Here is a 15,772-nt window from a genome sequence, read left to right as displayed (position 1 = left end):
ACTCTGCCGGAAGTGACGCGATTCTGGTACCGGAAGTGCTTCTGTGTTTTTACAGGTTGAGCTTTGTGTTAACGTATTTCAAATTCTGTTTTAGAACATAGGAAATAAAATCAGTCTTGCTAGGTAGTTAGAATAGGAAAGAGGAGTCCAGAATGGCGGTGGCTAAAAGACAAGGAAGGGAAAAGCCCGCGAAAATAGAACAAAGGAAGGTTCGAGGACCGGAGTGAGGACTTAAGGTAGAACAAACAGCACTCCTGGCTAGCCCAATTTAAATAGGGAAGTTCCCAGGGGAAGGAAAAAAACCTATAAAAAGAGGAGCCAAAGGGCCGGGGGTCTCCCGGGCGCGCGTGCTTGCTCTTTCTTCTCTTCGCGTCTTTTGGGTCGTCATGCCCTCATGCCTTGAGGATATATTTCCTTTTATTTTCTAAATAAAACTGAGCTGTTAACACTGATCTGTCCAAGAGCTATAACATGGTCTAGCTGAGAGCTATAACAGTCTGAGAGCTGTGGCACGCTTTAATGTCCGTCGCTGCAAATTTTTGTTGTGACAAGACAGAACCGAGATTACACTCCCCTGACAAGTCTCTTATTTATAAAGTGTTAAGCTATTCCTTAAATACACACCACTCTGTGGTAGGGGAGCTTTAGAACCTTCCATAGTTCAGTCGTTGACACTGGTACCTCAGCACTGTAGCACCACGTTGGATTATGCTTTGAAATTTGTTTTAACAAACAGTGCTAAACATAGGATGTTTAAACAACACTGTCGACTAAAAAAAGATGTAACACTTGAGAGTTGTGAGTTTTATTTGGGGCAAAATGAGGACTGCAGCCCTGGAGGCTGCAGATAGCTCTCCCATCTCAGATAGTTCTGAGAGACTACTCCAAAGCGGCAGTGGGGGAGAGTCAATATATAAGGTTTTGGTGAAAGGGGAGTTCAATACCATGAAACACTCATTTTACAAAAGGTTTTTTGTTAGTCACGAGAATCTGATATCTCTAGATATGAGGAGCTACAAGGATTGAGACCATAAAATCTGTTCCTAAAAACATCCAACTCTCTAAAGACCCGTTCCACCAGATTCCTTGGAACACAGAGTGCCTCACTCCACCCTGAACTCCCTCAGAGGTTGATGAAGGTCAACAGCTATAGCAGCATGGGGTTCAATCTCCGTAGAGGCAGATAGCAAACACCTTTGTTGTTCAGTCCTTGGCAATGCTCTTGGTAAGTGCCAATTTGTAGTTGACAACGCTGATAGTAATTCTGTAGTTTTTATTCAAGATGAACTTCACCAGAGCCTGTTAAAGTCTCCTATCATAAATGATACAAATGATGTAGCAGAATTTTGAAAAACAAAACGAGAAACAGAATTGTCTCTAAACTGATTTTTCAGAAACAAGATAGTCCATATAAAGAATGTTTTATTTTCTATGTGCTTTGCAAATAGAAACCTACAGCCTTGTTTTTACCTTGACATATAAACTCAAGATATGAAAAATAAAAACATTATTTTAAAAAGCACAAAATATAAAAACTGCAAGCAGTTCTGCCTATTTTAAGACTACAACATGAAGGTAGGCTCCAGTCTACATTGTTACAAGTATTTCCCAAACCGAATGTGATTAATGTCACATTTAAATTTTTTACTAAAAAATCATGTTTTTTTTTACTTCGTAGGTTAATTTTAAAATAGATAAATCATTAAATGAGGTTGTTGCTGTGGATGTGTTATGTGCTTAGTAGCTCAGTAGTGTATGACTCTGTGACCCCATGGACCTGCCAGGCAAGAATATTGGAGTGGGTTGCCATGCCCTCCTCCAGGGGATCTTCCCAACCCAGGGATCGAACCCAGATCTATCTGTATTGCAGGTGGATTCTCTACCTACTGAGTCACCAGGGAAGCCCGTGGAAGTGATGAATTATGATTAATCAATAACCTCAGATATGCAGATGATACCACCCTTATGGCAGAAAGTGAAGAGGAACTAAAAAGCCTCTTGATGAAAGTGAAAGAGGAGAGTGAAAAAGTTGGCTTAAAGCTCAACATTCAGAAAACAAAGATCATGGCATCTGGTCCCATCACTTCATGGCAAATAGATGGGGAAACAGTGGAAACAGTGTCAGACTTTATTTTTTGGGCTCCAAAATCACTGCAGATGGTGATTGCAGCCATGAAATTAAAAGACGCTTACTCCTTGGGAGAAAAGTTATGACCAACCTAGACAGTATATTCAAAAGCAGACACATTACTTTGCCGACTAAGGTCCGTCTAGTCAAGGCTATGGTTTTTCCAGGAGTCATGTATGGATGTGAGAGTTGGACTGTGAAGAAGGCTGAGTGCCGAAGAATTGATGCTTTTGAACTGTGGTGTTGGAGAAGACTCTTGAGAGTTCCTGAAACTACAAGGAGACCCAACCAGTCCATTCTGAAGGAGATCAGCCCTGGGATTTCTTTGGAAGGAATGATGCTAAAGCTGAAACTCCAGTACTTTGGACACCTTATGCGAAGAGTTGACTCATTGGAAAAGACTCTGATGTTGGGAGGGATTGGGGGCAGGAGGAGAAGGGGACAACAGAGGATGAGATGGCTGGATGGCATCACTGACTCGATGGATGTGAATCTGAGTGAACTCCAGGAGTTGGTGATGGACAGGGAGGCCTGGCATGCTGCGATTCATGGGGTGGCAAAGAGTCGGACACGACTGAGCGACTGAACTGAACTGAACTTGAACTAAGTAAACTTTGTAATAGGCACCTGTGACAGGTGCAGGTTGGATCTCTGGATGGGGAAGATCTCCTGGAAGAGGAAATGGCAACCCACTCCAGTGTTCTTGCCTGGAGAATCCCATGGACAGAGGACACTGGTGGGCTAGAGTCCACAGGGTTGCAAAGAATGGGACACGACTGAAGCAACTTAGCACACAGACTCACAAACTCTGTAAACAATATTTTATAATATACTGATACTTCAACATACTTAATTTTTTGGCCATTAAAAAGATTTTTTAGGCAGCATCAGTGGTGTTGGATGTTGCAGGGAAAATTGTCTAAGCATGGATGACTGAGTTTTGTTCAAGAGGAAAAAAATTAAAGCTCTTTGGCAATATTAATCCCCTGAAACAAAGATTTTTATTTTAAACTTCCTAAGATATATGATCAGAGAAGGCAAAGGCAAGCCACTCCAGTACTCTTGCCTAGAAAATCCCATGGATGTAGGAGCCTGGTAGGCTGCAGTCCATGGGGTCACTACGAGTCAGACACGACTGAGCGACTTCTTTCACTTTTCACTTTCACACACTGGAGAAGGAAATGCCAACCCACGCCAGTGTTCTTGCCTGGAGAATCCCAGGGACGGGGGAGCCTGGTGGGCTGCCATCTATGGGGTCACACAGAGTCGGACATGACTGAAGTGACTTAGCAGCAGCAGCAGCAAGATATATGATTATACATTCTACACAGGTAAGGGCCCAAATAATATAGGAACTTCTGACCCAACAAATATAAAATTAAGCTGCAATGATCTTTTCCTAAAAGATAATAGGAATTGTGTTTTCTTGCAGTTTCCTTAAATAAGTTTTAAAAATTAATAATTCAATAATTTCAATATTGATAGACACTACATCCCTACATTCTTCCAAACAATTTGAAGGCAGGAATGAGGTCACTAGAGCTCTCTAGAAGCCTGTGTTCTACTGAGTATTCTTTTTTCTTTTTTTAATGTATACCATACTTATCTGTTTCAAATAGAGTTAGCATATAACCACATGTAACAATATTGCTGTATTTTCAGTTATTTTATATTTAAGGGTCCAAAATATATTCACAAAATATTACTGTTTGTGAATGTCAACCAGTTTTTAATTTATATTCTTTCAGAAACATGCCACTCTGGTCATACACGCTAAATGTATTCTGAAAATAACCAAAGATGACAACTCACAAGCAGGGTCTCACCCTCATATAGAAAATCTAATTGCCCTGAAAACCTGTAGGTTAAGTTCTCAACCTTTGAAAATGAGCAAAAATGTTCCAGAGCAGTCACTGTAGCCATGTATTTGGGCTTTGTAATTACACATTGTTTTGTATATTTATACATATTTATAGTTTTAGATTTGAGACCTAAAGATGGTCACACATTAGTCAGCTAAGTCCCGTATCAAAAATAAAATGAAAAAGGAAGAGATTTTGTGATTCGAATAGCACAGACTTCAGAAACTGAATGCTCAGACATAACTCCTACATTTTTCTTTAAGAGATAATCACCATGTTTATGGCTTTCAGGCAGTAGTCTATGTATCAGTTCAGTTCAGTTCAGTCGCTCAGTCGTGTCCGACTCTTTGCCACCCCATTAATCGCAGCACGCCAGGCCTCCCTGTCCATCACCAACTCCCGGAGTTCACTCAGACTCACGTCCATTGAGTCAGTGATGCCATCCAGCCATCTCATCCTCTGTCGTCCCCTTCTCCTCCTGCCCCCAATCCCTCCCAACATCAGAGTCTTTTCCAATGAGTCAACTCTTCGCATAAGGTGTCCAAAGTACTGGAGTTTCAGCTTTAGCATCATTCCTTCCAAAGAAATCCCAGGGCTGATCTCCTTCAGAATGGATTGGTTGGATCTCCTTGCAGTCCAAGGGACTCTCAAGAGTCTTCTCCAACACCACAGTTCAAAAGCATCAATTCTTCGGTGCTCAGCCTTCTTCACAGTCCAACTCTCACATCCATACATGACCACAGGAAAAACCATAGCCTTGACTAGACGGACCTTAGTCGGCAAAGTAATGTCTCTGCTTTTGAATAAGCTGTCTAGGTTGGCCATAACTTTTCTTCCAAGGAGTAAGTGTCTTTTAATTTCATGGCTGCAATCACCATCTGCAGTGATTTTGGAGCCCAAAAAAATAAAGTCTGACACTGTTTCCCCATCTATTTGCCATGAAGTGATGGGACCAGATGCCATGTCTATGTATCAGTGTGTTATTAATCAAAGAGTGTAGTCCCTACCATGAACTTGGATCAGATACCATAAGAATTAACTTTGCCTTTCCTCCAAAGAATCATTTTCTTTAGAAGTATTAGGCAGTTAAGGCACATTTTAACAAAAACTTACATATACTCAGCTTACAAATGGAAGCTCCACCTAGTTACAATAATATATATACCTAAGTAACATATCATTTACCAGTTAGGCAAACATCTCTATCTTGAGGATAAAGTTGCTTTTGAAAAGTGATTGATTATTTTCTTATTCAAAAAGAAACATTGTGTAAAAAATATTCAAGAATTATATTTGTAAGAATAACCTTCAGGTACCATGTTGGCAAAGGTCCAACAGATTATATAGGTCTGGAAATTTAGGAAAAAAGACTTCCCTGGAGCTCTGGGTTCTTACCCAGTGTTTCTGAGTAGGAATCATGAGGAAGGACATTAGAGTACCTTCATGATTTTTAGAAATTTCTTTCCAAGATGCATGGATCCTTGGGAAGAATCAAACCTTAAACCCCATTCAGCTACCATCTTAAACTTGTAGTTTCCAGCCTCAAAGGAATAGGACTTGGGGAAGAATGGAAAAGGAGAATGTACTGAGTGTTCTAATGCAATGTACATTTGTTGCAGGAAGGGGGTCCCTTCTAGCAACAAAGAAACTGAGATGCAGAAAAGTTAAATAATTTGCCTAAAGTCAAGAGGAACTTAAGTGGTAGATCTTCCCAAAAGGTAGCTGTCACTAATCAATTCTCCAGAATCAAGACATCTCCAATTTTTGGATTTCTGCCTCTAAGATCTTGAAAGTGAAAGTGAATTTGCTAAGTCATGTCCGACTCTTTGCAATCCCATTGACTGTAGCCCGACCAGGCTCCTCTGTCCATGGGGATTTTCCAGGCAAGGATACTGGAGTGGGTTGCCATTTCCTTAACTCTAAATGCTCAACAAAGCTATTCCTAAACTTGGAATGTCCTCATACTATCCTCTTGGTCCACTCAAATCCTACCTAACTTGCCCCTTCTCTGAATATTTGTATCTTCCCTAAATAGCATAGTTCAACCTCCAGTTATAAGCCAGTTATAATTAGCACATACTGTTCCTTTTCCATGTATCAGTCATATCTCACCATAGTATTTCTCCAAATCTATGACTAAATTCAGCAAATTTAGATTAATGAAAAAAACCATATACTAGTTTTCAGAGGAGACTGTCAAAAAATGACATTATCTATAATTGGGAAGTTGGCAAATACAGTTGGGAAGTACATTTATACTTGTAAAGTACATTTATACTTATTGAAAAGTGCAGAAAGAGAAGTAGGGAAACGTGGGTTGAATATGTCCCTCAAAAATTCATCTGCTGAGGTCCTAACTCCCCAGCATACATCAGGATGTAATGTTACTTGGAGGTAAAGTCTTTACTCAAGTAATCAAGTTAAAAAGAGCTCATTAGTATTAGCCTTAATCCATATGGCTGGTTTTGTTAGGAAGAGGGAAAATCTGGAGGCAATCTCACACACAGAATGCCATGCAAAGATGAAGACAGAAATTGGGATGATGCTTCTACCGGCCAAGGAGTGCCAAAGGCTGCCAGCTAACCACTACAAGCTAGATGAGTGGCATGGAACCTATCCTCTCTCACAGCTTTCTGAAGGTATCAATCCTGTTGGCACCTTGATCTCCAGCTTCTGGCTTCTAGAACTGTGAGACTAAATTTCTGTCCTTTAAGTCCCAGTTTGTGATGCTTTGTTATGGTAACTTTAGCAAAGTAATACAAGAAATAAGGGAAGAAGTTTTTGGATAAATCACACAGTGAGATGTCATATTTAAAAACTGTTAGGGGAGGACTTCTCTGGTTGCTCAGTGGTAAAGAATCCACCTGTCAATGCAGAAGACATGGGTTTAATCCTTAATCAGGGATTTCACATGCCATGGAGCAACTAAGCCTGTGTGCCACAACAAGAGAAGCCACTGCAATGCGAAGCCCATGCACTACAACTAGAGAGTAGCCCCCACTCGCCACAACTAGAGAAAAACCCACACAGCAATGAAGACCCAGCACGGCCAAAAATAAATAAAAATTTATATTAAAAGATAACTGTTTATTAAGGCCCAATAAAGCCTTGCTTCCCTGGTGGCTCAGATGGTAAAGAATCTGCCTGCAATGAAGGAGACCCAGGTTCAATCCCTGGATTGGGACGATTCCCTAGAGAGGGGATTGGCTTCCCACTCCAGTACACTTGCCTGGAAAAGTCCATGGACAGAGGAGGCTGGCAAGCTACATACAGTTCAGAGGAGGCTGGCAAGCTACATAGAGTAGTCCATGGGGTTGGAAAGAGTCAGACATGACCGAGTGATTAACACTTAAAAAAAAAAAACCTGTTAGGAAAGTGTAGTCTACTATCACATAGGATGACAACACTTGTTACTGATCTTCTTTAATAAAGTTACTAGTGAAGAGGAGAGGGGGCCAGGAGGGTAGGGGATGTGTACAACACAACTGGCTTAAAATACAATAATTAATTGAAGGCTTTTTCCCGGGATTGCTTTCAGGTGTTTTAAATCTGTCTTTCACCATGCATATTTTTAACCCAGTTTTTAAAGAGAAACCTGTATGTTAAACATTTGATGAATGTGTTACAAATCTGGCATTATGACATTAATGGGTCCCATCACTTCATGACAAATAGATGGGGAAAAAGGAGAAATGGTGACAGACTTTATTTTCTGGGGCTCCAAATTCACTGCAGACAGTGACTGCAACCACGGAATTAAAAGACACTTGCTCCTTGGAAGAAAAGCCATGACAAACCTAGACAGAGTATTAAAAAGCAGAGAAATTACTTTGCTGACAAAGGTCTGCATAGTCAAAGCTATGGATTTTCCAGTAGTCATGTATGGATATGAGAGTTGGATCATAAAGAAGGCTGAGCACCAAAGAACTGATGCTTTCTAACTGTGGTGCTAGAGAAGACTCTTGAGAATCCCTTGGACAGTAAGGAAATCAAACCAGTCAATTCTAAAGGAAATCAATTGTGAATATTCATTGGAAGGACTGATGCTGAAGCTCCAAAACTTTGGCCACCTGATGTGAAGAGCCAAATAACTGGAAAAGACCCTGATGCTGGGAAAGACTGAGGGCAGGAGGAGAAGGGAGTGACACAGAATGAGATAGCTGGATGGCATCACGGACTTAATGGGCATGAGTCTGAGCAAATTCCAGGAGGCAGGGAAGGTAAGGAGGTTAGGTTAGGTAGGGAAGGTAAGGAGGAGGTAAGGACAGGGAAGTCTGGCTGGAGTCCACGGGGTTACAGTCAGACACAACTGAGTGACTGAACAACAACAAAGCATGTGAGTTTTCTGGGTCATGTTTTTATAGGAAAGGCAATGTGTGCTCAATATTGTTCTTACAATTTCTCTTGACCCTGTCAGTAGTATCAGTTCACAGAAAGATTTATTTTTAAAACTGAAGCTCCATTATTACACAGTACTCTTCTTTCCCCCCATTAGAACTTGGTAGACCAGGGACTTTTATACATTCAGGGGCTTTTATTTACTCTGTCATATAATTGTGTTTCAAATCCATCCACAGCCCTAAGCTTTTACTCAATGTCTGCTCCTGACAAAATATTTTCCATCTTCCCAATTTGTAGCAAACCATATACAAATAAAACTGAAAGTATGTTTTAGCTTTATAATAGTATCTTTTTTCTTAAGAAAATTATACCATAGCCTTCCTAAAGCCTTTTATACAGAAACAAAACCAATAACCATATTTGATAACAAATAAGAAAATGAAGGTCAGAAGATACTGGTCAGAAGATACAATTTCAGAAAAATATATTGAAATATATGTCATGAACAAAGGAAGCTCTTGTCCTTTGCTTTCAACTTTCAATGCACTCAGTTTTCAAAATAACTAGGAAAAAACTGCCTTGCCATATTTTGCTCCAGAATTATTTATAAATTGCATACCCTGTTCTTCAAATTCCAAGTATTTCAAAGGAAAGGACATGTTTCAGGTAATAGCTATACTTCACATAGCTTGGTATCTGGGTACCCCAAAGGATTTGATTTCTATTATGAACACATTAATAATACACACAAAGGACATTATTTCCTCTGAAGTCTTCAAAGTACCCAACAATTATTAATTAAGCTGCTATCATATAACAAGAAACAAAACTTTTAAAATTAGAACTGCCTAAAATTAGTGGTGCACTCAATATGCCAGCAAATTTGGAAAACATAGCAGTGGCTACAGGACTGGAAAAGGTCAGTTTTCATTCCAATCCCAAAGAAAGGCAATGCCAAAGAATGTTCAAACTACTGCACAATTGCACTCATCTTACACGCTAGCAAAGTAATGCTCAAAATTCTCCAAGCCAGGCTTCAGGAATACGTGAACCGTGAGCTTCCAGATGTTCAAGCTGGTTTTAGAAAAGGCAGAGGAACCAAGGATCAAATTGCCAACATCTGCTGGATCATCCAAAAAGGAAGAGAGTTCCAGAAAAACATCTATTTCTGCTCTATTGACTATGCCAAAGCCTTTGACTGTGTGGATCACAATAAACTGTGGGAAATTCTTCAAGAGATGGGAATACCAGACCACCTGACCTGCCTCTTGAGAAATCTGCATGCAGGTCAGGAAGCAACAGTTAGAACTGGACATGGAACAACAGACTGGTTCCAAATAGGAAAAGGAGTACGTCAAGGCTGTATATTGTCACCCTGCTTATTTAACTTCTATGCAGAGTACATCATGAGAAATGCTGGGCTGGAAGAAGCACAAGCTGGAATCAAGATTGCCAGGAGAAATATCAATAACCTCAGATATGCAGATGACACCACCCTTATGGCAGAAAGTGAAGAAGAACTAAAGAGCCTCTTGATGAAAGTGAAAGAGGAGAGTGAAAAAGTTGGCTTAAAGCTCAACATTCAGAAAACTAAAATCATGGCATCTGGTCCCATTACATCACGGCAAATAGATGGGGAAACAGTGGCTGACTTTATTTTTCTGGGCTCCAAAATCACTGCAGATGGTGATTGCAGCCACAAAATTAAAAGACACTTACTCCTTGGAAGGAAAGTTATGACCAACCTAGATAGTATATTCAAAAGCAGACAAATTACTTTGCCAACAAAGGTCCGCCTAGTCAAGGCTACGGTTTTTCCAGTGGTCATGTATGATGTGAGAGTTGGACTGTGAAGAAAGCTGAGCACCGAAGAATTGATGCTTTTGAACCGTGGTGTTGGAGAAGACTCTTGAGAGTTCCTTGGACTGCAAGGAGATCCAACCGGTCCATTCTGAAGGAGATCAGTCCTGGGTATTCATTGGAAGGACTGATGCTAAAGCTGAAACTCCAATACTTTGGCTACCTTGTGCGAAAAGTTGACTCATTGGAAAAGACTCTGATGCTGGGAGCGATTGAGGGCAGGAGGAGAAGGGGACGACAGGATGAGATGGCTCGATGGCATCACCGACTCAATGGACATGAGTCTGAGTGAACTCCAGGAGTTGGTAATGGACAGGGAGGCCTGGCGTGCTGCAATTCATAGGGTCGCAAAGAGTCGGACACGACTGAGCGACTGAACTGAACTGAACTGAAAATTAGTCGTTAGTTATGGTCTGAAAAGGTAGTTGAAAGTGCCACTGGCTTTTCATCCAGCTGAGGAACTGAGCCCACCTTTTACTCTACAAGAAAATACTCCACCTTTCCAACTACATATTTTTCTTTTGTTCCTTTTCTCATTCCTATCACTTATTTGATTTGGCTTTTCCTTCAGCTGGCTTGTAACACCCATTCAAAACTAGAGATTCCTCTGATATGTTCCCTCTTTTGCCACTTCCAGTCACAAAACAGAAAACAAATCAAATGCTTCTCTGAAATAGCTCTTTAACCAAAAAAAAAAAAATAGATAGTTTTCATTATTAAACTCTGTAGTAAAGACTGTAGCATGTTGTCTGCAAACATTTATCAACAATGTTTGTATCTTAATTCCCAAGGTCTAAACTTTTGCAAGGCAAGCTGTGTTTAATTATAAAATACTTTAGACTCATAAAAAGTTAAAAAGCCAAAACATAACACTCATGTACTTACTATCCAACTTAACAATTTGGTTTTCAAAAAAATGCTGACATTTTTAAAATTTAAGTGTCTTTTGTATAAGTTTTACTCTTCATATTATTGCTCATTTTCATTTTGTTTTTAAAGCCATAGCTTTTAAGTATACTTATAGGCTGTTGCTTTGAAACATTATTTTTAACGTACCTTAATGGTATATTGTTGTTGCTTAGTCACTCAGTCACATTCAACTCTTTTATGACCCTATGGCCTATATTCCGCCAGGCTCCTCTGTCCACGGGATTTTTTGGGATTAGTGGAGTGGGTTGCCATTTTCTCTTTAGAGGATCTTCCTGACCCAGGGATCCAACCCACGTCTCCTGCACTGCAAGAGGATTCTTTACCACTGAGCCATCATGGAAGCCCAAAAGGTACATTACAAACTGTATCACAAATTTCTAGATGGAACTTACCTTTATTAACTGAAATCTTATCAGAACTTCATAAACCTCTAGAAACTGGCAAATATTCCATGTGTCTGTGTATATTTTTAGCAAGAAAAATCTGTAGCTTTCATTAACTTTCTCCAAAGAATCTCTGACTCTGTCCTCAGAAAACAAACAAACAGTGAGCTAAAAGAAAACCTAACTTTATAAGAAAACTGGATAAAACCTGAAATAAAATACCCCTGACCTAATTTTCCTATTATAAAAGCAGATTACCCCCCCGAATAATAAATGTTTATTACTTAAAAGAAAACAGTAATTTAACATAAAGGTCGTTTTGCTATGATAAGAATATTATGGATACATATTATAAAAAGAACAACATAGTAAGTTTATGAATTTTTTCTTCCCATAAGTAAAATCTTTCCAACCTCACAGTATAGTATACTTAATACTTGACAGTGTCTGGTAGTATCAATTTGTGATTCATGATGGTAAATATATCTGACGTAGCAAGCTTGGCGTGAACTACTGGGACTTGGTAAAAATTTGTTATACATAGTGTTTTGATACCCTGGCCGTTCAGTACTATAGCAATTAAGGATCCAAAAAGTGTTTATTTTGCAAGATCAAAACGAAAAAGTCTTCCTTAAGGACAAAATAAATGGCAGTTAAAATATTTATTTCAAAATAAATAAGTGTTTAAACTTACTTTTTATAAAATGAAAAAGGAATTCAGATTTTCTTCTTTAATTTAGAGCAAAAATCAACCATCAAAAAAAAGCATAGAAGGTACACTTTTGGTAAGAAAATAAAAATAATGGAACATTTTAGTGAGTTACATAAAATGTTTCAGTCGTAGAGTAGTAACCTAGGTAATACAGACATAATAAGCTACAGTTCCTCTTAGTCCTCAACATACATCTGCTACCCTTTGTTACAGCAAAAAGCAAAATTATGGTGTCAGAAATTCACCCAACGAAACTGTCCTCACACACTGCTACTTGTTTATACTTAGGAAATAATAGAAGTAGAAAAAGTAGAAAAATAATAGAAAAAGAGAAAAATGAGACTCAAGTCATAAATGTAAAACATACCCAGTATGAAACCTGGACACTACGATCAGTAGAGATGTTCAAATTCCAAATGCTTTCCTCACTCTTACTTTTTTGTAAAGTGCTCTAATCTCCAGCTGCTTCTGCTGTTGAATGTGAGATCCTTGAGGGCAGCAGGTCCTGTCTATTCTCCTCAACACTGTACATGCAGTGCCTGACACAAGGGAGAAACTCAATAAATACCATTCATGAAAACAAATACAAGAAAAGCCAGTGATCTGGGGACTGGGATGGGAGGTAGGAGTAGAGAATAGAAAACAGAACAAATAAAAGTGAAATAACACTTGTAAGAAGTCACATTGTCATATCAGAAGAAATTTAAGTAGAATGATATGGACATTTTTATTTAAACTTGTTAAGGCTTCCCATTTTCTCATTTGAAAAGACCCTGATGCTGGAAAAGACTGAAGGCGGAAGGAGAAGGGGATGACAGAGGATGAGATGTTTGGATGGCATCACCGACTCAATGGACATGAGTTTGAGTAAGTTCCAGGAGTTGGTGATGGACAGGGCTGGGTGCTGCATAGGGTCGCAAAGAGCTGGACATGACTGAGCAACTTAATTGAACTGAACTGAAGGTTTCCCTGGTGGCTCAGACGGTAAAGAATCTGCCTGCAATGCAGGAGACCCAGATTCAACCCGTGGGTCAGAAAGATCTCCTGGAGGAGGGCATGGTAACCCACTCCAGTATCTTTGCCTGGAGAACCCCATGGACAGAGGAGTCTGGTGGGCTATAGTCCATGGAGTCACAAAGAGTTGGACAAAACTGTGCAACTAACACTTTTACTTTTCAAGGCTTCATCTAGCCTTAAATTCCAAAACAATTCCTAACAATTTAATAGTAGCACTGAAGAATACTTTTTAGAAGCTCTTTAACTTGCATTTATTTTGTAAAAACAAACAAAAAAACTTTGGAAAAGTTTAAATAATGAACTCATTCAGGCAAAAAGATACATGCATTAAAAAATCCTGTAGGAACATGTGGTTTTCTCTGAGAACTGGAAAGCCTGATGCAAAAAGATAGGAACTTTTCTTTTTTACTATATATGATTTTGCACTGTGTAAATGTTATTTTTATAATTAATATGTATATTTTATAGTAAAATACACTACAAGAAAATATCTATTTTTAAGTATTTTTAAAAGTCAAGAAGAAACTTAGAAATTATAATCTCCTGAGAATATATTGATGACTGATAATACTGCTTAATACCGTACTTCCTACTTATTCTCCTTACTAAAATATGGAAGTACTGAAACAGACAGAAAATGAGATGTATATTAGTGTGAGCCAAAGCAGGAAAATAATATTCATACTTAAGAAACAAAAAATTCCAAAAGCTAAAACTGCAAAGATCTAAGAAAAAGAAATGCAAAAAAGCAAAATAGCTGTGAAAAGAAGGGAAGCGAAAAGCAAAGGAGAAAAGGAAAGATACACCCATTTGAATGCAGAATTCAAAAGAATAGCAAGGAGAGATAAGCAAGCCTTCTTCAGCGATCATTGCAAAGAAATAGAGGAAAACAATAGAATGGGAAACACCAGAGATCTCTTCAAGAAAATTAGGGATACCAAGGGAACATTTCCTGCAAAGATGGGCTCAAGAAAGGACAGAAATGGTAGGGACCTAACAGGCAGAACATATTAAGAAGAGGTGGCAAGAATACACAGAACTATACAAAAAAGATCTTCATGACCCAGATAATCATGATGGTGTGATCACTCACCTAGAGCCAGACATCCTGGAATGTGAAGTGAAATGGGCCTTAGGCAGCATCACTATGAACAAAACTAGTGGAGGTGATGGAATCCCAGTTGAGCTATTTCAATCCTGAAAGACGATGCTGTGAAAGTGCTGCACTCAATATGCCAGCAAGTTTGGAAAACTCAGCAGTGGCCACAGGACTGGAAAAGGTCAGGTTTCATTCCAATCCCAAAGAAGGGCAATGCCAAAGAATGCTCAAACTACCGCACAATTGCACTCATCTCACATATTAGTAAAGTAATGCTCAAAATTCTCCAAGCCAGGCTTCAGCAATACGTGAACCGTGAACTTCCTGATGTTCAAGCTGGTTTTAGAAAATGCAGAGGAACCAGAGATCAAATTGCCAACATCCACTGGATCATCGAAAAAGCAAGAAAGCTCCAGAAAAACATCTATTTCTGCTCTATTGACTATGCCAAAGCCTTTGACTGTGTGGATCACAATAAACTGTGGAAAATTCTGTAAGAGATGAGAATACCAGGCCACCTGACTTGCCTCTCGAGAAACCTGTATGCAGGTCAGGAAGCCAACAGTTAGAACTAGACATGGAACAACAGACTGATTCCAAATAGGAAAAGGAGTATGTCAAGGCTGTATATTGTCACCCGGCTTATTTAACTTATATGCAGAGTACATCATGAGAAACGCTGGGCTGGATGAAGCACAAGCTGGAATCAAGCTTGCTGGGAGAAATATCAATAACCTCAGATATGCAGATGATACCACCCTTATGGCAGAAAGTGAAGAACTAAAGAGCCTCTTGATGAAAGTGAAAGAGGAGAGTGAAAAAGTTGGCTTAAAGCTCAACATTCAGAAAACGAAGATCATGGCATCCAGTCCCATCACTTCATGGCAAATAGATGGGGAAACAGTGGAAACAGTGTCAGACTTTATTTTTCTGGGCTCCAAATTCACTGCAGATGGTGACTGCAGCCATGATATTAAAAGACACTTACTCTTTGGAAGGAAAAAAGTTATGACCAACCTAGATAGCATATTAAAAAGCAGAGACATTACTTTGCCAGCAAAGGTCCGTCTAGTCAAGGCTATGGTTTTTCCAGTGGTCATGTATGGATGAGAGAGTTGGACTATAAAGAAAGATGAGCGCCGAAGAATTGATGCTTTTGAACTGTGGTGTTGGAGAAGACTCTTGAGAGTCCCTTGTACTGCAAGGAGATCCAACCAGTCCATCCTAAAGGAGATCAGTCCTGATTGTTCACTGGAAGGACTGATGTTGAAGCTGAAAGTCCAATACTTTGGCCACCTGATGTGAAGAGGTGACTCATCTGAAAAGACCCTGAGGCTGGGAAAGATTGAGGGCAGGAGGAGAAGGGGATGACAGAGGATGAGATGGTTGGATGACATCACTGACTCAATGGACATGGGTTTGGGTGGATTCCGGGAGTTG

Source organism: Oryx dammah, unplaced genomic scaffold (assembly GCF_014754425.2).
Source record: "Oryx dammah isolate SB20612 unplaced genomic scaffold, SCBI_Odam_1.1 HiC_scaffold_18, whole genome shotgun sequence".
NCBI classification, from domain to species: Eukaryota; Metazoa; Chordata; class Mammalia; order Artiodactyla; family Bovidae; genus Oryx; species Oryx dammah.
Note: the sequence above shows the minus strand (reverse complement) of the source record.